The sequence below is a fragment of the Dermacentor silvarum genome, unplaced genomic scaffold (genome assembly GCF_013339745.2).
Source record: "Dermacentor silvarum isolate Dsil-2018 unplaced genomic scaffold, BIME_Dsil_1.4 Seq661, whole genome shotgun sequence".
Taxonomy (NCBI): Eukaryota; Metazoa; Arthropoda; class Arachnida; order Ixodida; family Ixodidae; genus Dermacentor; species Dermacentor silvarum.
Window position 1 is genome coordinate 41,053 of NW_023606592.1, and position 24,560 is coordinate 65,612.

At 47.7% G+C, this 24,560-nt stretch overlaps 1 pseudogene; it reads left to right on the forward strand.

The window, feature by feature from the left end:
• LOC119435372 (protein zer-1 homolog) overlaps nucleotides 1-24,560 on the forward strand; it is a 91,946-nt pseudogene that overhangs the window by 17,123 nt on the left and 50,263 nt on the right.

The following is a 24,560-nucleotide window of genomic DNA, read 5'->3' on the forward strand; positions in this document are numbered from 1 at the left end:
GTCGCCGATCCCAAGCCAAAGAGCAAGCGCCTTCGTCCTTTTTCTCCCAAGTCACCTCGCCGTTCGGTGGCGTTAGTATTGCGACACTCGCGCTATCTCTCGCAATGCGCCGCAACCACCACGACCGCCGCCGGCACTTAGCCACGCGGTGAAGCCTTAGGTTACTGTACTTAGGTTACTGTAGAATGCACACACATACGAAACACCAACTACCAACTGATTTAATGATTCAAAAGACAGAATACAGGGTGCAATTTTTACACATGCACAACAGAAGACGCAGATGTCGTGACAGCTCTAGTACATGGGTTCTCAAAGTGGGTTCCGCGGAACCTACGGGTTCCGCAGGCCCCTGCTTGGGGTTCCGCGAGCCACTGATAAATTTTCCCTGGTCCCGCCTCGACAAGTGTCTAAAACGGCGAACACGAGGTGCGCTTGATCCAAAGAACCTCCATTACCCGAGTGTCAAAAAGCACGTCACATTGCGTAACAGCAACGCGCGAACTGCGCAGTAAATACGCAACCAGCTTGTAGCCACCCAACCTCTGAGACCGGGCAGCGCGCCTAAGCTTTCGCACTTGAATCTCGGAGGCCGCAGCTTACCACCATGCGCCTATCTCCTATTTGTAGATAGGGTAGGTGCCGATAGCGTGCGCACTGACCTATACGTTGGAGGAAAAATGAAAAAAAAAAAAACGCGGAGCACCGCAAATGCGCGCCGCAGGAGAGCAAGAACAGCGTAGCATCCAACCGAAACGAAGCGGCGCAGTCCGCATCGCTGTGGTCCTCAGCGGCAATCGTACGCGGCACGTGACTGACAGCAACGCCAAAGCGCTTCGTGCCTAATTGTGCCTTTAAAGCTTTTATTCTTGGGTTTATCGCCGCGCGTAACACCGCGTTGGCGGCTAGCCGCGTGCCTCCGTAAGTGCGTAGTCGCTATCTCTGATCGCGTCGATAACCTCCGCAGTTTCGTCCGCAGCGGTTGCGGCAAATAGTAGTTTCATTTTCACTCGATGCGCGCGTCGGCTGCGTGCCTTCACAACTGCGTAGTCGCCTCCCATGGCAGCGTCGATAGCGACCGCAGTTTCGTCCGCACGTCTTGCAGCGAAAGGTAGTTTCGTTTGACTTGGTGCGTGTGTCAGCCGCCTGCCTTCTGAACCGCAAGGTCGCCGTCCATGATCGCGTCGATAGCGGCCGCGGTTTCGTCCGCAGCGGTTGCGGCAAGCAGTAGTTTCGCATTGACTCAGTGCAAAGCTGTCGAAGATAAAAACACCGGCTACATCGCGATGGACGGACAATTTGTTGCCGAGCACCTGAGTGGCGAAAAAATAATCGGGATGTGCGCCCGTTGGTGCAAAGCGCGTCTCGGATGAAAACGCGCGCCGCGAAGGATGTCGCGAGGCCTTCGCCGCTGCTAGCGCTAATCAGTCATGAGATGAAGAGAATTTCAGCTTCCGCACTGGTCTTGTGCTAAATAGAAACAAGATTTGACGATTCATAGAGTAAATAAAAGCTTGTTGACGTAGTGAAGCATTGTTTGTTTTCTTGATACCCTCGACAATTCGACATTTGGTTAATTCGGGGGGGGGGGGGTTCCTTGGCACTTTATGGAGCTTAGTAGGGTTCCCTGGGATGAACGTACTTGAGAACCCCTGCTCTAGTACATCGATAATGCAACAAATTGGCCTCGAACATGTGAATCTCAGAGGAATATAAGGTGATCGACATATTGGTAGCACATATTGGTAGCACACTGATATACTAACACTGTCACAACATCTGCGTCTTGTGCTGCGCGTGTGCAAAAGTTGTGCTGTATATTGTGTCCCTTGAATCAACAACTCAGTTAATAGTTGGCACAGTGCGTGTATGCGTGTGCGTATGCGTATGCGTGTGTGCATGTGTGCGCGTGTGCATGTGTGTGTGTGTGACCCCACCAAGAAGTCCTACTGAGCACTGAACTGTTTTAAAACCTTAGTCATTTGTTTTGCACACAAGGTACCAGCAATTTCCAAGGTTTAAGACAAGGTCAACTTGTTGAACGTAGTTTCACACTTGGTCCAGCTTATACCATGAAAAGAATGGAGTGTTTATGCTGATTCCAGACTATTATGGGATGGTTCCTGTTAATAAAGAGGCTCCTTTAAAGTAGCTCGATGACTATATTTGATTAAGGGAGTGCTGATGCAAAAGTTATGTATCCTGCTTCTTTCTTGCTCTATTGTAAAACCAACCTACCCAACTCTGTAAGGCAGTGTGGTGCCAGAATTCCTGGAACGTGCGACAAATAATAAATTTTATCCTTTCCTAATGTGACCAGTTCAAAATGCGCCAAATGCTGTATGGCTCTTGGCGAGTCTGTTGACAAGGGTTCCTCTACATGTAACGGAAATTGGAGGTAACTGTCGCATAGTATTGCAAACTGCCAACGTCAGTCAGCCTCGTGCAATGGTTGTAAGGCAGGCAGTGACTGCCTCTTTGGAAGCTGGATGCATGCCACATCGGCCATTCTTACCTCTTTCACTTTAATCTTCACATTCAACCAGCACAGTTCTCTGCTGTCGCTTCTCTCAGAATGCGCAGTGCCCTTGTCACCTTCTCTACCCTATTATCCTGTCGTATAAAGCTTTGGCACGTCGATCGTAATGTGGGGTTGGCCCCTCTATCTTCATGATCTGTAGAGGAACTCTTATAAACACATAATGTCAAAAACTGGCGCTCCATTTGGTGTGCATTTTCAAATCGTTGCATTAAATGATGGTATAATTTAATATTTGTTGCTCGTTCAGGGATTGGGCCTTAAACTGTGATAAGAGTCGGCAGCTTTCTAATAAGAAAAGGTGAGACAAAAATTTCGTTTGAGTACTCCTTTAAATCGGGAATTGTGAAAGGAGTGCTGCATTGAAGGGCTCCAGATTTTTACCATTCGGGCTTCCTTAAAATGCTCTTGAAACCTGAGCACAGAGGCATGTGCACTTGTAGGTGTGGCCTTGTGCTTAGCAGTGGAATGTCAGTTTCTCATACCCTCTTTACACGGGCACTCTCAACTACCATTGAGCTAATGGCAGTTGATGTGAATGGCAGTTTACCGAATTTACACGGCAACTCCAACTGTCATTGACATCTCAACGATCGTTGGCCTCAACGGAGGTCGAGGGTCTCAGTTGTCGGTCCCTGAACGGAGACGGGAAGATGGCAGCCTCCATGGATGAAAACGTGCCACCCACAGCTGCCGATGCTGCGAAGCGTTTCGTGTGGACAAGGTCCATGACGGACATGTTGCTACTCGTGTCTCGCCAACTAAAAAATCTAACGGCTCCGACTGGATCGTCTAGATTCACGTTAAAATTTTTTCCATTAGGTATGTTTTGCAGTCTAAGAAGAGAAATGTTACAGCGCAATAATAAATAAAACAGATTTTAAAGATAATCATGCAAAAGTAGCGAGGAAATATGCAATAATTTATCGCATATTACTCTCGATTCAACGCGCTCACGTGATAGCAAAATTTAACCCGAAAGTCTGTGTAAGCACAGTTAACAGTCATGCACTTCAATGCCAGTTTGAAAGTTCAACTGTCGTTGATTTCAATGGTCGTTCAGGGTGACCGTGTAAAGAGGGTATTAGCCACTGCAGTAATGGAACCCCTTTGAGGGACATTGGGCAGGGCCTCTATACTTGAAGGTTTTCACGCGCAAGTGTAAGTGGCCCGCCAGCGAAGGTAAGTTTGAAGCAGCGAAGGATGCAAGTGCTGGAGGAGGAAGGGCTTGGAGGTGGAGAAGAGAATCGTGCTCTGGGGAAAGTACGAAGGAGTGCGCCAAGCGTGTGACAAAGCAACACCACCTCGAGGAAAGCGGGGAAGGAGAAAAGAGGCGAAGCGTCGCGGAGGAGGAGGGTAGTATTGTGAATTCGTGGTCGACGACGAGACGGACTCTTGGAGCAGACGAAGAGGAGATGAAAGCTTTATAGAATATGTACAAATATGTACATAGCAGGTTGTAGCAGGTAATAGCTGGTAATAGCAGTAAGAGCGCACCAGACCGTCGGGGCGGCTGGTGGCGACTCTCTCTCCTAACAATGGGCCGGTTCTCCCTTAAATCCCTTTGGCGACTCATCGTCGGCAGGAACCAGGCGGGGCGGGTGCTGACGTCACCCCACCCGCGTCGAATTCTTAATTTGTCGCGGACATGGCTGGGTGCTTCTCGAAGTCCCCCTGCGTCGAATTCTTGATCTGTCGCGTAGAAGTGGGAGCTCCCGTCACCTTGATGATAAGCACATAGTATGGCAGCTCCCGTCGCCTCGATGAAGGCACGTGGTGTGGCACAATAGTAGGCGGAGACACGCTGGGTTGACCTCCTCTGGCAGTTGCTGTGTGCAAAATACGGTGCTGTGTGCAAAATAGACATACCGGATTCGTCTCGTGGTAACATCGTCCCCGCACGCTGTGTGCTGTATGTGCGGGTGAAAGCGTGCGACGGCGAGTCGGTGACGGTGGCTCAGTCTCGCAGGCGCAAGGGTGCAAAGCGGGGCGGAAGCATGCGGTCTTCCCACCGAGGGGGTTTTACTCCGGTGGCTGCTGCTTATTGCTCGGCCATGCGAGCCCTATCTTGAAAGCGATCTGCGATGCGAACAGTCTTGGCGTCTAGGTGCACCGAGGGCTGATAGCTTCGTGTGCGCTACAGCACCCATATGCTTGCGCGTCACCCGCATTCACGAATTGAAACGTCACTGTAACTTGTCTTCTGCAGGCACCTGGACCTGTCGCAGAGCACTAACAAACAGGGGCAGGGGTTCTATCCCCAGCCAAATGCTTGGCTCTCCATGCTAGCCGAGTCGCTGCCTGAGCTGACCTCGCTTGACCTCTCGGCACCAACCTGCCTGGCAAGGAACCGACCACTCCTCATGATCAAAACAAGAGTCCTGGGTGAGCATAGTTCACACTGTGGACATTATTTGAACAGCAGTTATACAAACGCTCCAGCCACCCTCGCTGTATCATGTATCACTCGCTGCCGGTATATTTGCATATACCGTATTTATTCGAATATAAGGCGGTAACAGTTACAAAGTGAGGGTGCAGTTGGGGACCCAAGAAAAGAAAAATTTAAGCATGCACACTAATAATATAAGGCGATATAGAATAGCCGATGGATTATTCAGACTCGGCAAAAATTGCCCGAAATAATAAATTACTAGTATAGCCAAAACACAAAATTGCTACCATGGAGCTCCAATACGTTGAGTGCAGGTTATATGTGAATTTTGCCTTTAGGTGTGGCTTCATGACAGCACGATTTTTACCTTGTAGTGTGGCTCACAGCATTGTGGCGCGCGCTGCATAAAGTCACACTGTAAGGCAAAATTTACACTGGCGTGAAGCCACACCTAAAGGCAAAATTCGCGTTTAAGGTTGGGGTGACTCGAAGTTAAGGATTCTAGTAAAAAAAAAAAAACCTCGCCTTCTATTCGAATAAATATGGTATATCCCTCTAATGCCCAATAGTTTCACAATAAGAGAAATTGGCACAACTTGTCGACCTTTATTTCTGGCCATAGAGGGTACATTTGTAAAAATAAAATAAAAAATGAAATTTAGAGTTAAAGCTGAATTAGTATAATGAATATTAATTAGTCATTGGTTGCTGAACTTCCACTACAGTAACTCCACTCCAATGTATCAAAAATGTTACTTAGGCCAGGGGTCTCCTAACTCTGACCCGCGGAGGCCTGTGGACCAACCCGCGGCCGGTAGTGGTCCTTCGCACAACGGCCGGCCTGCAGGCGGGCCATTTTTCTCCGCAGAGCCTCTTCCTGAGAGCAAGGCTTCTGCACAAAATCTTGCACTATTGCGCTCCTTCCTGGGAGCCAGCTTCACAGCACTTAAAGCCAGCGCTGTTGAATCAGGAGCAGCATGCGACTATCGCATGAGCGCTTGGTTCTCCGACTAGCTGGTTAGGGACACCATGTCAGAAGACGTGCCGAAGCGTTCTTCATAACACTTCCAACTGCGCTGAGCCTGGAGAGCTTTGCTCAACATTTCGCCCACGAAACTACAGCATTTGATTTCAGTCGAACTTCGATATAATGAATTTGTATTGAAGCAAAAAACTTTGTTATATCGTGAGTTTCTTTAATTAGAGGTTTCGTTAATTCAATGGAACTAAGATTGTGAAATAAGATAGTTCATTACATCGCGAATTTCGTTGAATCGAGATTCGTTATATCTAGGGATAGGCGAACAGTGAATTTGAGGTTCGAAGCGAATAGTGATTTGGTCGAATAATGTCGAATCGAATAGTTCGAATAGTATATATCACATATTACAGTAAAAGCTAGTTAATTAGAATTTCACGGGACCGAAAAGAAATGTCTGAATTAACCGAATGCTGAATTATCAGGATATCCAGAAAACAACAAGCAAATAGCTTACTACGTCAGCACGATTTCATTAGTGTAATGGATGAGTAAATCCATTTGCTATTTTGCACAAAAGCAATGCGGAAGCTCCAGTTCTGATCATCTCGTGACTGATTGGCTCTCGCTGCGGCGATCAAGGCCTCGCGACTTCCTTTGCAGCGCGACCGCATATTCGCCCATCCCTAGTTATATCGCGGGTTGACTGTAGCTGTATATCTCCGAATTATCGGTCGGCAACTGTATGCGACACATTGTCGCAGGACATCCTTATGACAGAGGTTGCCATGGTTGGCCATGACCATGATGGCATGACGCCTGTATGATGACGATGCAGTAATGATGATGGAATGACGTAGAAAGAATAATGTCAGTGGAATGATGATGCGATAAAAACAGTGGGGATGACGGTTCTGAAATGTTGACGATAGTATAACGATGACGGACTACACTGACTGCATGACTACATTGACTAACACTGACGGCATGAGTACAATGGGATGACGACGCTGTACGACGAAATCAATGACTATCTGGAATGACAATGATGGAACGACCATGACCGTATTATGAAGGCGGTATGACGATTGCACGACGACTGTATGATGACGATAGCATGACAGTGGCGATATAATTAGAATTGAATAGCGACAGCATAATTGTAATGAAATGGCCATAGGATAACGACAATAGTATGACAGCAACTGTATGACGACGATGGCGTGATGACAATGGCATGCTGAGAGTCAGATGACAAAGCTGAACGACAATGGAACGACCACGACGGCATCACAACCATGAGCTCATATTTAGTGGCTCAAGCTAGTTGACAACTCGCGTCACCGGGTCGGCGTAAGAGGTTAGATAGGTAGGTAGACTCTGAATGCCTGAAGTAGACAAAGAATGCTAATCACATTAAAATGAGAAAATTTGCAGACCTAAGATCGGAGTCGGACGGCGCAAGACAGGGATAATTGGATCTTGCTGGGAGAGGCCTTTGTCCTGCAGTGGATGATGAGGATAAATATTCAGGGCTTATCTATATTGTGCATGTGCAGCCAAATTCTGGAGAGTTGCAACTTGACCCTTGGCCATTGCAGGACTGGGATGCAGTCGTCAATTCCAGGTCTTCAGTGCCGTGTGGAGCGCCCCCTGGACTTTCTTGGGCTCCTGAACACACCGTGTGATGCTTGCTACCGCTCCAACATCCCTGCTCTCAGGGTGAGCACATGCTACTTGGGGACACATGTACAGAGTACAGTAGCATTCGATTTGTACCCTAGCAGTGCAGTGACCATAGAGAGTTCTGGTACACGGGGAAGGATAGTAATGGGCCTGATGTGCAATGGGTGTTTTGACATACAGTAGAACCCCTGTTATGTTTTTCATGGGACTGTAAAAAAAATTAAAAAAACGTAAGAGCCGGGAAACGCAAGAGCCAGGAAACAGGAAAAATTGAGAAATGGGAGTAGTGTTGAACTGCACACAATATTATTTTAATTCTTACATGTGAAAAAAAGTAGTTTCGCTCGACAGTCGAAGTATCGATTGCAATAAGCTATGCAAAGTAAGAATAGTAGTTTTGTCGCCCGTATAAACTTGTAAACATTCACTATTAAACAAGCATGGTGTCAGCGCCCACAGGCAAACATGAACACATCACACTTGATGAACGCGGACACACGCTGTCAAACGCTGGTGTGAGAAATTTAAGCTCCGCTGCAGAAGCGAGCGAAGTGACCTTCGTGCTGTTGTCTATCGCTTCAAAGCAAACTGAGCGCCCAGAACACACAGTATGCACAAAGCTACGAGCCGCTGACGCACCTACACTGCATAGACTCTGCCCCCACACAGATCGCTTTCAAGATACGGCCCGTGCGACCGCGCGCCGCTGCGCAGTATGATGCCAGAGCACAACGCTGCCCGCTATCCCTCCCCCCTCGTTCCCTCGCCGGTGCCTCGAGCGCAACGGAAGAAGCCGCGCTTCCTCCCTGCTTTCTTTCTCTGCGCGCGAGACGCGGTCGTCGGCTCCCCTCGCACGCTTTCACTTGCACATACAGCATACGGCTCGCGGCGACGGCGTTATCGCCCTTGGACTTTATACGGAACATCTTTGAGCCAAAACAAATTTTAGGGCTGCAACGCGTCATAGACACCATCTTTAGAAAGCAAATGCGGATCTCAAGGGCCATACTTTTGCTAGCAGAAACCGAAAATACGTAACAAGTGTCGCCCCCGGCACTTTGGGCGGCCAATGCCATCGTCAAGCAACCAAGCCAAGCGACATGAAAAGTACAAATGGCCACTCGGGCCGGCGCGGTGTGGCAGTTCGCAACGTATGATGCGGGAACGGTCCCACAGTTGTGACGTAACAGCGGGGTTACCAATGCATTGGGTTCTATGGGAGCTGTGCCGGGACTGGCCAAAAACACGTAACAGCCGGGAAAACGCAGCACCGGGAACGTAACAGCGGGGTTCTACTGTATTCAGAATTGGTGTCTGGCAAGACTAGTAGTGGGAGTTGAAAGGTGAGGAACTGATAGAAACCAACCCATGTTTTGGTTTGTCATTGTGACACAGAAATTGGCAGGATTCAGTTTGGTGTGTGTGCGTGTAGTAATCCCTCGTTATACGAAGTCAGCGGGACGGCGAAAAATTCGTTGAAAGTGGCAATTTGATATAAGCGACCACTCGACAAAAGCTAAAGCAGGCGCGATTTAATTGCACCGCAACTGTGAGCAAGTCAAAATACAATGTATTCAGTGAAGCAAAACTTTATTCAAATGCAATGAAGGCAGTGAACTTTGGCTGTTTACCCGGGCGCGAGCACTCCTGCTCTAATTTGACCAAGCATCGACCGAGGCTGTGGTCGCCGCCCATGAATTCAACCTTATTGCGCAGCAGGCGTAAGTACTCCCACGTCTGCACCATAGTTGGTTCATGTGGCTCTTCGTCTGCCGGCTCTTTGCCTTCATCGGGGCGACCAACAGTGTCAGTTATCTCCGCATCCATCGCGTGGGTGACCACAGGAGCAGCAGCGTCAGCCAACGCGAATGTCTCCAAGTCGCCTTCTACCTCTTGGCCAGCTATTTTATGCACAGCTTCGTACAGATCGCTGCAAGTCTGGTGATTGTCAGGCTGGTGATTGTCAGGCTGGTCATTGTCAGGCTGGTCATTGTCAGGCTGGTCATTGTCAGGTGGTCATTGTCAGGCTCGTCATTGTCAGGCTGGTCATTGTCAGGCTGGTCATTGTCAGGCTGGTCATTGTCAGGCTGGTCATCGTCAGGCTGGTCATCGTCAGGCTGGTCATCGTCGTGTCATCATCAGGCTCGCTGACGACGGTGCGGGAAAAGCCGGCGTGTGCAAAGCAGTTGGCGACCTTTGAAGGTGCGAGCTCTTTCCATGAAAAGTTCGGCAAATGGATCGTACCAAGCAAATAAATGTTGTACCTCTTGCTTGGTCATACGCTGTGAGCATGCGCTACAAAGGAATCTTGCGGTACAGCTCCGGGTGGTCTCAATGATGACCTGATCTATCAGTAGAAGTACCGCGGTTGTGTTTGCAGGCAAAAATTCCACAGCGATTGCCTTGAGGTTGTCGATCTTCCCGTGGCTCGGACAGTTGTCAATTATGAAAAGCACTTGTTGATTCTTTGCGTCGAACCTTCTATCCAGAAGGCGCACATAGTCTTCAAAAATAGCAGCAGTGATCCATGCTCACTTGTTACTTCTGTAGATGCATTCCTGGGAATAGTTGCATTTCGGAAGCACCGTGGCTTCACTGCCTTCCCCAGTATCAACAAGGGAAGCTTGTCCTCGCCTGTTGCATTGGCACCAAACAGCACCGTGACATGCTCCTTGCTCCGTTTTCCTCCTGATGAGGATCCGCCAGCCGTTGTGAACGTACGATTTGATAGCATCTTGTAGAAAAATGCAGCCTCATCTAGGTTGTAGATGTCTTTGTCTTCATACTTATTCATACTTCATCTTCATAATTTATTTGCTTCTTTTGCTTGCATTCTGTCCTTTTGTCATGTTGAATTCAAGCGTTGGCAAGATTGCTTGTAATGAATGTTTGTATGAGTGTACTTGTATGTTTCCACCCTGCTGAGGTCTTGTAAAGATCGCAGTATCTATAATAAATACTTTTCAAGTAGAGCTTCGAGCCGATGTTGGCGCCGTACGTCTACAGTGTCACGGTTCACGGCTGCGCTTTGCCAACGATCGACTTTGAGGTCACGCCGTGTCATTCCTTGAACCGCTCAAGCCAGCCATTGCTGCACATGAAATCTTTATGGCCCATTTGGAGGGCGAGAGCTTCGGCTTTTGTTGTAAGTGCAGGTCCATGTACAGAAGATTTGCATCCTGGCGTTCTTCAGCCACTGTAGAAGTGCACCTTCCACTTTTGGGGTATTTCGAATCGCGATTCCTCTTTATCTTCGCCGAGAAGCTCTTTTCGAAGCCATTCAGCACAGCTTCTTTGTTTTTCAATACAGTTGATAAAGTAGACGGCGGTATGCTGAATTATTTTGCGATGTCAGTTTTCTGCCAGCCCCTTTTCCACTTCTTTTATCAGGAGAAAGTTCTGCTCCAAAGTTACTTTCGCCCAGGGACTGACGGAGCCATTTATCATTCTAGACCACAAAAGCACACGCGAGGCACGCCTATCGATGCGCTCCCAATAAACACAATCACATGGCCTGCAGCACAGATCCTACAGCACGAGCCATCGGCGCCAAAGTGACTGAATGCGGCGGGCAACGCAGAAGGCAGAAGCTTCAAATGTTGTCAGGGCATCTCGCTTTCCTGTCAGTGCGTGCTGGTGATGGCGACGGTTGCAATGGGCGGGCTTGGCATCAGCTTCACGGTAGCTGAAGAAAGGTGATCGAAGTCGTGGAGACCAAGAAGCAGGAACCGCGGAAGGGCACCTGTTGGTGGAAGGTTGTGCTCGGGTGGGCATGCTGGAAGAGGGCAGCTTGGAGGAGCAGTGACGTCGAAACTGGCAGCGAGGAGGCAAGGCATTGACATGAAGGCGCGTGAGAGGAGTGACTGGCGTCCAAAATGCTTGCAGACTGGAGAGCGAATAAGGATTTGACGGGGTAGTGGCCACATTTATAGGGGGCGAAGGTCACGGAAGACTACGAGAGTACTGCGCTGGAAAGCGCCGCAAATGCCGTTGCTCGAGTTTGAGATTGTGTTTGCTCAAAAAACGTTTAGCCACTCATTGTGAGTACACAGTGCAATTCTGAAAACTGAGCAGTCTTGAAGTGTAGGTGCTTTGCATGATCACCGGGCAATTTTTCCCGAGGTATGCAGCCGTGAAGATTGCAAAACTAGAGTTTTCAGCGCACTGTTTCGACGACACTGTGCTAATTCTACGGTTCGAGTGTCGGTGTTCGCGCACTGTCGTGCGTCGCGCCATTGACAAATGTCTAGGAACAAAATTCAGTGACCCTACCATGCATTTAGACTGTTTGTCTAAAGTCGGATGGCGCGAATCGAGCATGACCAGCTCGAGAAAATCGCAGGGGAAATACCAGCTTGTGTTGGCCCGCCATGTTGACAGCCTGACTCGCTGCTGGCGACACTCAGATTCTAGTGTTGTCGGCAAGTTATCGGTCGATTTACACCGTCAAAAGTGCAACGAAGCTAGGGGCGGTGTTTTATTGCGATGCTGGCTGATTATGGCGAATGGCAAACAAATTCTGCACTGGCTTCCCCAAAGTCGTCCCGATTTCTTAAACGTAGCTCCTCGCGTCGAACATGACACTTATAATCGGAGGGACACTTTGTGCTTTTCGGCACGTTTCAGCGCCAGAAGGGTTCTTTAGAGCGATAAACTTTGCTCATCGAGCGCACCCCATGGAATGCTACGGTGCAAGTCTGCCTGCAGTCTTTTGGCCACTTTTCGGCATCCAAAGCCACGGTTTATGGTGGCATCACAAAGTGTCAGGAAAACTTTATTTTCGTGTGGATTCTATCACGTCGGACACCAGCAATGCGATTGCGACTGAGATTAACGGTTAGGACGCGCTGCACCATGGAATTGACAGCTTCCGTTCACTACGCAGTAAGCAGCTGTGAGCACTCGGCACTCACTTGGTACCGTTACTAGGCGGTCATCGCTCGTGGGCTTAGTACTTTTGTGGCCGTTCTGTGCCTGCATGAGATTAATTCTTCGGCGGTATTAATTTGACACTGCATGCGCAAAAGCGTCGCCGCCACCGAGCGCGGCGAGCCTCCGCTTACCACTTCGCTCTAAGCGGGTCAAGCTCTTCGTGCACTTCGAGTGATGCAGCTTAAAATGCATGCCTTTGGGTTGGGACCGAAAGAAATTTCGAATAAAGCGATATTTCGAGTAACGCGATTTCGTTATAATGAGGGATAACTGTATTTGCATGTGGTACGTGTTCAGCTCGTAATGAGCTGGTTAAATTGATAAATATGAGAATCACAAAATTGAGTGTCAACAATATTATCTGTGTTGTTAATTTCTAGAATTCAGTTAAGCATGGCTGCAAATTCCCACTGCAACAAAGCACTCCTGATTCCTGATCACAGATTTGTAAAACATTGAAAATGGCTTGTTGAGTACAACTGAGTAGGGGGGTGAGAATACTCGAATATTTCATTTCAAATCACATAGAGAACGTTAGAATAATTCGACTCGCAAATCGAATATCTAATCTTCTGGTACTTAATATCGGTACCTTCGGTGAATGACCCGGCCATGGTTCTTGCCTTCACACGCATAGCGTTTCTTGGTGCGCGATCTCTATCGGTACAAGGTTCATCCAGGTCGATGGTACCGATCGAAACATTAACACGATGTGGACAGAGGGAACTACAAGGTCGGCGCATATGGAAAGCACGAGAGCGAAAATTGGTCTGATTAGCCACCGGAAGGCACGCTGATGGCATCGAATACGCGAGTTCAATGTTCACGCACACAGATTCGCGCAGTTTAGAGCTCTCTACCCACGTCAGCTCACAGATGAATTTGGCACGCGGTGTTCGCTGTAGTGGCTGGCTAGTTGATTGGAGACGTCAATCTAACCATCGAACCGCCGTCAATCTAACCCGTATGCGTGATTTTGCGACCTATCACTGATGAGCCACCGTAGGACACACAGTTGATCTCGTTAATTCGAACAACGCTTAATTCGAACTTCCGGTTTATCGAACTGACGCTGTGGTCCCGTCAAAGTTATGTGTATTCCAATGGGCAAAAACGCCCGGTAATTCGAATGCGAAATCATTTGCGACGGTTAATTCGAACATACCATGCACCGACAATGCTCTCGGCAGCGCGCCAAATGACGTGGCGGTGCCTTCGACCGGCATGCGTTGCTCTGGTACCACCATAGAGTAAAAGCTTAGGAGAGACCCCCCCTCAATGTCCGTGCGAACAAAAAAGAAAAAAAAATGCGGTGGAGATTTCACCCTCTCTCAAATGGCAAGGTCGCCGATTCTGCGTTGCGCCGGAACATGCGTGTACGTGCCGACGTCTCAACCACGCTACCGTAGCCACGCGTAGAAAATGGCAGTGAACCATTCTCCTTTATGCTTCCTCTACTTTCTAGTCACGTGTTGACCTTGCACGCTGTGGCTGCGGCGCAGAGGAAGCAGCGGCGCTGTCCCAGTCTGGCCAGAAAACTGCCCACGCTGGCTAACACCTGCTTCCCGATAACGGCACAAACGAAACTTCAGGGAGCTGGCGCTGGGCCGGCTGGAGCGGCGGGCGCGCACAGTGACAGTCGAAGGTGAGGGAGCTACGAGGGATCTGGGCGAGGGGAGCCACCAAAGCGGCGGAGTTGCCATGGCCAATCCGCTTCCCTGCCGCCCTCCTCCCTCACCTTCCATGGTCTCCGTGTGCACCCGTCGCCCGCCGTGCTGGTGCCGCCCGCTCACTGAAGTTTCGTTTACTGCCGTTATTGGGAAGCGAACGTTGGCCGGCGTGGGCAGTTTCGTGGCCCTCGCTCACTATGCGCTTGCGCGCCGCGATATTTCACGACTCTCACCGTTCGTGCATCGTGCTATGGTGCCCGTTTGAGGGGAGCGTTCGCCATCTCAGCGGACTTCTGTACTCGCAGCCGCACTGTAACCGGTATTTCGTCCCCTGCAACTTCACTATAAGCGATACGCGCATACATAGAGTGCTATGGGAAATTAAAGGGACTCTGAAAAGACCATATTATAGCCGGTCCTGCACTATAAGCGGTTACGTTATAAGTGGTCTATACTGTACAACTGGGTGCATCACAAAGGGCTCGCAAAAGTAGAGGTTCTTGATACCCAAACTGAAAAAACGATGCTGTTACCATTCGCCAGAAGTGACAGCATGACTCGGAACATGCAGCTTCTTGGTGGACCTTCAAGTTTAGGCGCCGATGACGTGCTGGGTCTTGTATTATATCTGCTAACCATCACACGCATGTGTCGTGTGCTTAGGTGCTCTTAAAGGCTGTTAGTGGGAACATTAGGCAGTTATTAGCCCTGTAGCTTTGCCTAGATTGCTTCAGTAGTATACAGTAGAACCTTGTTGATACAATCCTGTTCTGTATAATTTCCTGGTGCCAATGTTCATGATCGAAAATGCAAGAAATGACCCAATACAGTTAGTAGGTTCCCGGAAAACACGATCTTAGGTCACCACCATACAGTAGAACGCCAAACTGCGATCGTATGATGTGTTTTTGAATCGGACACTAGATCCTATGTAAACAAAGCACGGTGTGAGGCACGTGCAATCGAGAGCAGAAGGCACCTGCAATGGCAGCTTTCCTGCAGTACTCACCCCCTGTGTCATGTGAAAACGCCGCCACGTACTGTTTCCTATTCTGGTACAGTCAACTTCCGTTATTTCGATCCTGATGTGACTGATAGAATTATCCGGCAGGTCGAATTACACAAAATGCATAAAAAATGCCAAAACACGCCCTGATTCATTTGGCAGTATTTTCCCGAATCTAATACGCCCCCGAATCAAACGCACGCTCGTTTTCTATGTGTCCAAAGTAGAAAACTAACGTCGAAATTACATTAAAGGTCCTAAACTAAGTAGCAATCTTATGCACACCCGATTTTTTTGCGAGAAAAATGGGCGAAAAATGGGCAAGGGTCTAATACGTGTTGCACAATGGCAGCTGGTTTTCAAGTCAGCTTCACCACAATACATTTGTGTCAGTGGCAAAGCATACAAACGCCGCCTTTAGCGGGGTTTGCTATCATGTCTGATTGCGTTAAATTTTTGGCCCAATTTTTGTTTAAAAAAAGAAAAGCGTGTGTTAAAATGTGGTAAATGTCATAATCGGACATTGTGAGGTACAGTTTGTCAAGTACGTTCTTTATTTCGGGCGCATGCACACACATGCAGTCTGCGTTCCGTCCTGCCGCACTGCACGCAGCTTGCCCCGTCGATTGCTTCACTCACTCAGTTCGTTGTCGCGCGCTCCCCGCATGCCGACCGCACACACATGCCTTCCATGTTCTCCCCGCCCGCCACACACCGTTGCCTACTATCCCGTGCCTGCTACTCTATACAGTCACCTACCGTCTCGTGCCTGCGACTCTACGCCACCTGGCGTTGGCCTGGTACCCTCACAGGTTATTGCTTGAAAATCTTTTTACGGCAGGCTGAAAATAGGCGTTTTCGACGGGTGATGATGTATGTACAGCGCATTCACTGTCCCCTAACTATCCCGAGACCGACACTGCCACTAAAGAGGTCGCTATTGGTGTTACCATTGGGGTTAGGTGCATGTGTGTTGACTGGTCAAGCTCGAGTTATTCGATGAAGGCTAATTTTAGGATCGACATAGCAAAGTTTGGGCCCATAGCAATGCGTGGGTGCCGGCTGAGACTGAATGAACCGAAAAATTGAATTAACCGGAGTTGATTTAATGGAAGTGTACTGTACTAGCATCGCAGGTTGTCACATGTCGCCATTCACAGCTATCGCCAATCCATTGTGATAAGCATCTTCACCTAATGCTTTCACAGCGCATGTGGCGCGAGGTTGGGAGTGCACTGCACGCTTATAATAGGCGATAACCTAAATGCACCACTGTTCCCTGCTGCAGGCGGCACGAAGTGAGCATCATGAATCGCTCTGGTGGCATTGTGTAATCGTTTTCGCTCGCTTTTGTTTTGGTTTACCATTGCTATCCTAAACGACATGTGTCTCGGGTCGCTCGTGCCCCACGAGCTCAACACACGTTGGCATCTTGTGATACAATGATTCTTATCAAGTGGGCATGTCAAAACTTACCACCAAAACGCTCCTTCCAAGAAGCTGCTGACCCAGGTTGAATTTGAGAAGCATAAATGTAAGCTTGCTGAAGCTGCAAAAACAGTGTGCATCTCTGGATGCTCAGACGCCACCAGATGGTCGACGTCTCATGCTGTAATGATTCACACAACACTTTGCATTACGTAGATGTCAACTTTGAGTCTGGCTAATCTTTTAGTGACCACGGACTTTATGGTTACTTAGCACATTTCTTTCTTGCCTTTTCTCCAACACGTATGATAGTGGTTCTACTGTATACTAATTTACTATTACTAATTCAGCCACAGTGAAATTAGGTTGCAGTTGGCCTTTAAGTGGTGTTGCAATGCGGGCTTGTCGGTGTGGCATCTTGAATAGTAATGTAGCACGTACAGATGAGGACACAAGAAGGCACATGAACATATAAAAACGGAGCTTCTGTGTGTTCATGTGCCTTCTTTTGTTCTCGTCTCTATGCGCTACATTAGTATTCCAAGTTGCCTGTAAGGACAGAAGCAGCAGTGTGTGCATGCCTTCCACTGATGCACAATCTTCGACTGGCCCCTGCAGGTGTCGGGGGATGCCACGGAGGAGCAGGTGCTTGTGTCAGCACAGGCATACCAGTCACGGCCCCTTATGCTGCAGAAGGTGCTTAACGACCTCTTCCATGTGTTCCGCTACGAGGCCTGTGACCATCCGCGCCTGGCGCTGGATGTTGTGCTTTCCTCGATGGCTCGGCACCCCAACGACAAGCATATTCAGATTGCTGGAAGGTGAGTGTTTGTAGGGATATGTGTTGCTCTGCTGCACACTCCAGTTATCCGACAGGAGCCATTTCTAGCATTGAAATAAGGGAAGTCTATAGAGACGTACTGGGGGGGGGGGGGGGGGGTGGGTGGGGGGGGCTGAGCTGGGGCCTCCATGGGGGGGGGGGGGGCACTTTCGAGTGAAAAATCTGGCAAGTCAGTTCTACACAGCTCCACAAGGGGAGGAAACTTTATGAAAAGGAAAAATTGTCATCCACCTGACTAGCATGAAGCTATGAAGGAAAGCCATTTGCGTTTCTGAAAAAAAGTTGAGCAGTTGAAGATAAAATTAGTCCTTGTCAAGGGGTTAAACCTGGGACCAGACAGAGCCTTTCCAGGTGGTCACTGCCATCTGGGCTAACAAGGACGCTAGTCGATCACAGGGCAAGGCCAAATAATTGATAAGTTATCAATAGCTCGAAGTGCAAGGACACTTTGGGAAAATTGTCATCGACCTGAGGCTTGTACGAAGCTATAAGAAAAAATTTACAACTGCAGAGTTTTTGTCAAAAAGGTTTCTTCATAGCTTTGTGCTACCTTGGTGTGTAACGGTATTTTCACTTTCATAAGTGAAATATCAAATGAACCTAAAAACACAGTATGGGCTTCCTTTTTAGCTTTGTGCTAATCAGGTGGATGACAATTTTTTTCCTTTAATAACTGAAAAGTCGAATGTAACCGAATTTGGTTAAATGGCGTGCGTGCAAATACAGTCACCGACGGATAATTCGTACATGCTTGATTATTTGGACAGCTCCGCGGCACCGCCACTAGCTTCATAGACTTAATGTATAAAGATGACCAATATTTCAGGCACCTTACAGTGCACCATACGATAATTACAACGACTCCACGGCACGACCATGTGCTAATTTCGGTCATCGACTCCTGCAGAAATAGTGATAATTTGTTTTAATTTGTCGCTGGCATGATTGTCGGCCATGTTGCTGGCGCCTCCTCGAAACCGAAACTAGCAAAACCTAGTCGATCAGTTGTCACCAATTCAGTGCATGCATTAACTGTGCTTTCATCCATTTGTAGCTACAGCATGACAGTGGTTAAGATATGGGCCATGGACTTTGTCGCTATGCCTTCTGTTAGATTTTATGCTGCGCTTACCATCCTCCGTTCATGGCCGGCTGATCCTTTTGATAATGTTTGGGGAGCGTCGCTTGGACTACTGATGAAGTGTGAAAGTGGGAAAAGGAATAGCATAAGCGGGATTGCTAGAAATCGTGGCCACGGAATGTTTAGGCCAAAGGCAAGCGTATGTGCGAGCAGGACATACTTGGGCCGCATTCTTGGACGATCTTCTTGAAGGTACAGTAAAGCCATGTTAACTCGAAGTTGTTAAAATCTGCAAAAATCTGGAGGTAAGCGAATTTATGAAAATAAAAGCCTCTGGCGTGCAAAATAGGCGCCAGTATTCGCTAAATTTCTCGTAAAAGTTCAATATACCAGGAGTGGTATTTTCGGTAGATCACTTTTGCAAGATTGTGCTAAATTTGCAAGTTATTCACTCAGTCCAATGTCAAGCGTTCCAATTTACATGGCGTAGCGTGCGGATCCACAAACATAGAAACGCAGAGCATGGTGAATAAGCAGTCAGGACGCTCCACGCACATGTGAGCATGCATGTTGCGGAGGGCACGTGTACTGTCTTGCGCATATCGCGCTTTGTCAGGTACGAGGGTGACACTCTGCCCACATTATCAATGAGATTGCAGCCAGCCGTGAAAGGTAAATGGTAAGAGTGGCTTAGAATGAAGCAGAATTGCTACAAATTTGCGATTGTGCTACTTTTTGGCGATATTTCAGCTGCGCACAAAGTATGGAAACCTTTGGGTGATGACTTTTTCCCAACTTTTCGCAGTTGAAATTTCAGGATATCTGAAGTACAGTCGAATCTCGTTAATTTGAACATGCTTAACTCGAAACTGCCGGTTTATTCGAACTGACGCTGTGGTCCCGTCAAAGTTATGTATTTCAATGGGCAAAAACGATCGGTAATTCGAACGCGAAAGCATTGCTACGGTTAATTCGAATATACTGCGGACCGACAACGCTCTCAGCAGCGCGCCAAATAACGTGGCAGCGCCTCCGACTGGCATTGCTCTGACACCGCCATAGAGCAAAGCATAGGAGAGACCCTTAATGCAGCGGCGGAGGCCCAGTCCGGCCAACGAAACTGCCTGCGCTGGCAAATGCTCGCTTCCCCATAACGCCAGAAACGAAACTTCAGGGAGCGAGCTAATCTGCGCCGGGCCGGCCGTACCGGCGGTGCCGGCACGGCGGCGGGCGTGCACGGAGACAGCCGAAGGTGAGGGAGCTGCGAGGGAATCGAGAGAGAGGGCGAGGGGAGCCACCGAAGCGGCGGAGTTGCCGAGGCCAAAGCCGCTTCCCTGCCGCCCTCCTCCCTCCTTCGATGGTCTCAGCTCGCGCGCCCATCGCCATGCCGGCGCCGTCCGCTCCCAGAAGTTTCTTTTCTGCCGTTATCGGGAACCGGCGTTGGCCGGTGTGGGCGGCTGCGCTCGCTATGTGCTTGCGCGCCGCGATATTTCACGACTCTCACCGTTCAAGCATTGTGCTATGGTGCTCGAATACTTCAAAATACGTCCTTCTTTAATTCGAACTGTTAATTCGAGCAAATTTTCGGGCCCCTTCAAGTTCGAATTATTGAGATTCGACTGTAACAATCCACCTTTTTTTGGCCACTCGTGAAATGAAGTACATTATTTTGGGTTGAATCCAGTATTTCGGACTCAATTATTCTGACATTTTGATGGTCCCCGTCGAGTCTGAATTATTGGTCAGCGACTGTGTATCAGTGTTTTGAATGCCTGCTTCTGTTTTAGTCTTGATTGTGTGTATGTGATAACGTAGAGCACGAAGTTTAAATAGAGGGGGGCAGTGGGCATACAACTTTGTTGTGCGGTTTGCGTCACACCGGTAAAAACTGGGGAAAGCAGAGGACAGCTGTCTATGTGCTCCTGTGTGCCAACCGACAGGTATTCCCCAATTTGACAATTTTGCGCTGAACAGAATCTGCTGTTAGTGGACTGTAAAGCGGAATAAATTCCCTCGACAGGGACACCCTGCCAAATTTCTACATGATATGATAATTGAAGTGACATTCTGACTGGAAGGGTGTTAGGGGGAGCAGATACATGAGTAAACTAACAACAAGGTTGAGATCTGGGCCAGGTGGTACATGATTGATGGTGAAAACCAGCAAAAAACACAACGAAGACAAAAAAAGATGCACGATCCAAGACAAGCAAGTTCCAGCCTCGTCCCGTTGTCTTCTTGCTTGTGCACATTGGTGTTGTTTTTTTGCTGGTTTTAACCTTGAATCATGAGCATGGTAGCGTGCCCACATGTGAAAAAATCTAACGTGCTGTCATCTGTCTCTGTCCTTCGGCAGTGCATCACTTTTTTACCTGGTGAAAGGCGAGGAGAGGGCAAACTTTAATGTCAGCATTCGAAGGTAAGTGGCTGTCCTTGGTTGTTCACTGTATGCAGTCATTACATTTGCTGTAGCGAATGGCTGTCTATGCAAAGGTCTCTTGTTTTCTTTTTGAACATTGGAACATGGCTACATGCACAGTGCCAGGTTCACGCTGAAAAACGCAATTCCAGCTTCATCCGTAATGGGAAGCAGTAATATGTTAGCTGGAGCAGCATTGTGCGCATCAAGTAGTACACTGTTTCCTGTGGTACTGGCTGGAGTAAACATTATTTTGCAGGCATGCACAAGGGCAACCTCCTTTCAAAAAAGATGAAGAAAGCTTTATTCAGGATTACTCTTGTCCAAGTCATCTTTGTTTGTGGTGGTGGTGTTCCGCGAAGGTGAAGTGGAGAGACATCACTTTTTTTCTTTCTTTATTCATTTATTCATGGCAGATATACAAGAAATGCGCCTTGGGGACTCTGTTAAAGGCAGCAGTTGCCTGACTAGGCCAAACCACTGTTACAGCTTGGTGTGTTCAGATATGGGCAGTCAGACGGAGTTCCTGACTATAGTTTTATTCAGCAAAATTTTATATCACATAGCGAAATCCCTCTGCACATTAAAACCGAGCTACTTTTTTCAGTGTGTGCTTTGTTTCAGCATGAAAAAATGTTAAAGCAAGTAGAAAATGTGGCTTATACAGTTGCACGATGTTCCGAATTCGAGAGTAAAAAAAAATATATATATATATATTCCATCCTTTTGTACTTTTTATGCCTGCTTTAAACAGCTTTGTTAATGGCAATACAATAAATTCAATCGTCTGCGCAAGCTCTCAACACGAACAAAAATGGCAGATGACTTTTGAATGAGAGGCTAAAAAATAAGGTTTCTTGGCAATTTTTTATGTATCTTGTTATTGCGAGTTTTTGAAGTGAAGCTTTATGGCTCACAAGTGTCGGCGGTGGTGGTGCCGGCGGCAGTGTCACGCTGAAAAGTGGGCCGATCCTGGCGATAGTGCAGAAAGGTCCAAGCTCAATGGCACATACCAGGGACAAAAAGAAAGAGGAAGAAAGAGAATATAAGAGAGGGAAGAAAGATAGAGAGAAATCAAGCGAGAGAGAAAGATAGATAAAGAAAGTCACCATTAAGGTCAGAGAAAGAGAGAAGGAGAGAGAAATAAATAGAGAGAGAATGAAAGACAGAGAGAGAAAGAGAAACAAAGAGTCACCACGAAGTTCAGAGAAAGATAGAGAAAGAGAGAGAATGGAAGAAACAGAATTAAAGAGAGAGGGAGAGAAAGAAATAGTGAGAAAGAAAGATAGATAACGAGAGAGAAAGGAAGAAAATCACCACGAAGGTCAGATACATGCACGACAAGGTTCGCTTACCCCCATTTTCTCGACAGGGTAAGGCTGGGGTTTCTTTTTGGATTATTCCGTACTCACTCGCTTCAGGCTTGCCAATGCTCCGTGGGCGCTAGGCCTCGCTCTCCCAGGATGCAGACCACGTGGCTCTCGTACCGACGAGTGTACTTCAAAACACTCGCGAAAGGCTTAGCATGTTGAAAGTTCAAACACGCTACAGCAACCGTCGCCTTGCTCAAGAAAGCACGCCGCCGACGCTAGCGATCAAAATCCACGCAAGGAATACGCTTCGGTTCAAACAAAGGTTGTCTCGAACCGAGCAAAACTCAAAATTATCGTCCGATGTCCCAAGAGCCCCACGTTGGGCAGCCAGATGTACCATCTCACTCGGGCTATTGGGACAAAGCAACGACAACACAGTAGTGCAAACAATCAAAAGGGCATTTATTGCACCTTTCATACACTAATGCACGCTAGCCGAAGTACTATGCATAGAACATTCACATGGGTGCGCCACAAATCAAGGAAGTCCGACTCACCGCAACCCGATAGCGAGCGAATATGTTCGCCCCATCTGCTGTCATTGATTATCTGTTATGTGCAAAAACAGGTAGCATCATTTTTTTTTCAGTGCAAAAGAAGCAATGAATAATTGTGTATAGGCTGTGGTGTTTATTGCCCCATGGCCTGTCTTCTGGAATGTCGCGCCGTGCAAGCATCAGGTTTAATTATGGCTTCCGTTTGTGCCATGAACTGATAAGCAACCTCAAGAGCTACGGGGGGAACATAGGTGCTTTTATAAGGAATCCAAAGGCATGACTGGCTCTAATGGTGGCTATCGGATATGGCATTCTCGTGCTGAACAAGATGTCACTGGTTCAACCCACTGTTGGGTGGCCATATTCCAGTGGAAACGAGCGCGAAGGCACCCTAGTACTTAAATTTGGGTAAACGTAAAGTAGATGGTGATAAACATAATCCACAGCTTCTACTGCAGCATTTCTCAAAGCCGCATTGTTGCTTTGAGGCAGTGAAAACATTCTGTCAACCAAACAATCAACCACAAGTATCCTGTAAAATCTTGTATTATACTTGCGTTGTGAGGCCTGAGCATGATGCAAATAAATACAGTCCAACCCGGATATATCGAATCTGAAGGGGATCACAAAAAGTTCGATATATATAGGTAATTCGATATAAAATTAAAATTATATACAAAATTTTCAAGTGGATTTTAATGCTGTTCGTTATAAACAATAATTCGTTATATGTGAGTTCGATATATCCGGGTTAGACTTAGGTGACTTTTGGGGATACAAACACTAGCATGTGACTAGCACGGGATGCGTCAGCACAAGTGACAGCATATTGGGCACAATACCAAGCATGCTGTTTTAGCACATTGCCAGGAATGCTGTTGCTTGGTAGACACCGATTTCTCCAGCGCTAGTCACACAAAATCTCTCGGTAGTGATTGTATCCCTGGAAAGTGAAGACCTAGAATAATGCTTCATCTCGTAACAGGTGGCCGTGAGCAACATTTGAACTTGCAGAAAAAAAAAAAAAAAACTGCTGGCAGATATTTGGAACTTGGAAAATTGGCCATGCTTGGATACTAGGCCCATGTTTCTTAGCAATGAGAAGGGCAGTCAAATACTCCTTGGTGCATTTTTTTTTAGTCTATGATGGTCACTGGGCTTCTTTCCTCTCAAAGGCTCACACCAAACATGCTTGCGTTTGGCAGTTCTTACGGCTCTTTGAATGGCTGTGGACAGACCTGGAGTAATTTTTTGCAGAACAGGCTGAAAAAGATTCGCTGCTGAAGTGAAGCGTAATACTCTAATTTGGTGGTGTGAAAGTGGGCACTTTATGTCAACAGGAAGATCATCAAGTGTTTGCTGGATGCCATGGGCTACCATCGAACTTATACAACGGTGAGTATGTGGCTGTGTCATGTCTTCTTTGTGTCACGCACTTGGTGGCATTTGGTGCTTGCCATCCTCCAAGACTTTCTTTGACTGTCCAGTAGCTAAATGCCTCAGAATTCACTAGTGTTTGCGATAAATAATGTATGTGTTGGACGTTACCAGGTGGCGAGTCTGTATCACCAGGTTTCTGAATTAACAGATTCTGAATTGATGAACTCTTACTCAATTGAAGAACTCTTACTCAATTGAAGTGTTTCTGTGACTTTTTGTTGTAACACTTTACCTTCTTTGGTATTTAACTGTTCCCTTGCAGGTAGGCTTGCGG